This window comes from Taudactylus pleione, unplaced genomic scaffold, assembly GCF_031769625.1.
Source record: "Taudactylus pleione unplaced genomic scaffold, aTauple2 ptg000174l, whole genome shotgun sequence".
NCBI classification, from domain to species: domain Eukaryota; kingdom Metazoa; phylum Chordata; class Amphibia; order Anura; family Myobatrachidae; genus Taudactylus; species Taudactylus pleione.
In genome coordinates, this window is record NW_028284576.1 from 5,127,749 (window position 1) to 5,129,549 (window position 1,801).

At 36.1% G+C, this 1,801-nt stretch overlaps 1 non-coding gene across 1 annotated transcript; it reads left to right on the forward strand.

The window, feature by feature from the left end:
* Positions 1-677: 677 nt before the first annotated feature.
* TRNAN-GUU (transfer RNA asparagine (anticodon GUU)) lies at positions 678-751 on the forward strand. Its single transcript has one exon. It is a non-coding gene; the product is annotated as a tRNA-Asn (tRNA).
* The last annotated feature ends 1,050 nt before the right edge of the window (positions 752-1,801 follow it).

Sequence of the window (1,801 nt, forward strand, 5' to 3'; positions counted from 1 at the left end):
TATCGTTGGTATTTAGTACCTTAATGATTTCATAAAATATTTCCTTCTTTATCACCATTGTGTTGGAGACTTTGTGGGGCTGAAGAAACTGTCCCACATCTGGTGGCACTGTCCCAACTTACTTCCATTGTGGACAGAGATACATTGTCTTACTTACCTTCTCATTGGAATTTTAATGCCCAACTCCCTGTCATATTCCCTTTTATCTCATTATATTTCTGATATTCCTAAGTATAACCACAAATTTATAACACATATTTTGAGTGCTACCAAATGCCATATAGCTTTATATTGAAAAAACTCAGTTCCACCATTCTCTATCTTTATTATAAATACAATTTGGCACATCTATCATTGTGAATACATCACCAGAATTTTTCATAACACTGCAAATAAGTTCTCATATACTTGGATCCTTGGACTAACTGAAATCCCCCTATTTCAACCGTTTTATAACTGGATTGATTCGCCCCCATCACAACTAAGTTATTTTCACACCCTGACAAAATTCTCAATTTACAGGGTATAATCCTGTTATTTCTTACTTTGCACAAGTTCATATTATAGTGTCCATTTGTAAGAAAAGATCCAAGTTAGAAACTTTTAAGCAGTCTAAGTTCAGTTCTGCTGGTTCATCTTCGCTTACTGATAATATCCATTAAAAAACACTTTCATGTGTCTCTGTGGCGCAATTGGTTAGCGCGTTCGGCTGTTAACTGAAAGGTTGGTGGTTCAAGCCCACCCAGGGACGTGTTTAGTATTTGTTATTCTGTGGCAGGAGGATTCTTTATTTGACGAAATTTACCAGACATTTGTCTTCATTTTACCTCAATACACAAACTTACATGGAAATTAACAGCTATGACTTTACTAACTCTACATCCATGGCTTTCCAACTAGTGTTAGATAATAATAGAAAGAACTTTACAAATTGAAAACAAGTGATCAGTCCTAAGAAGATATAGAGAATAAGCTAAAAATTCACAGTGACTTTTAGCCAGAAGAATAAGAAAAAATGTATTAATATATACCAGATACTGGGATCCACTGGGTTAATTCTGAGAAGTTGATTCAATTATTTACAAATGGGGTAAGTTAACCTTGCAACAGTATAGTAACACCATTTACAGCAGTTGAAATTGGACGACTAGCAACCCGATATCACTTTTTTATACAGCATATGGTGCTACAACAAATTGGTGCAAGTTTGGAGCTACCATAAGTGTGGCTTATAGTCAGTTACTCACATTAAATGTGGTGTATCAGCTCTTTGAATCAACCCCAAATTGTTTGCATGTCATTTTCAAGACAACTATATGTAACTCTGCATTCCTCTGGGGCATGAGAAGAAAATAAAAACAGTGAAGAATTTTGGTCAGGAATGTTATTCTTCACTTGATATATTGCAGCAAATTTTTTTTCCAAAATATTATCTGGAGAATGCGGGCATCGATCCCACTACCTCTCGCAAGCTAAGCGAGCACTCTACCATTTGAGCTAATTCCCCATTGATGTTAAAAGCATTTACACCACTCACACCAAGAGGACTGGATTACATTTAGAGATAACATCTCAAAAACATCCATTAGCCTCAAGTTTAGTGAAGTCCCATTATCGTTGGTATTTAGTACCTTAATGATTTCATAAAATGTTTCCTTCTTTATCACCATTGTGTTGGAGACTTTGTGGGGCTGAAGAAACTGTCCCACATCTGGTGGCACTGTCCCAACGTACTTCCATTGTGGACAGAGATACATTGTCTTACTTACCTTCTCATTGGAATTTTAATGCCCAACTCCCT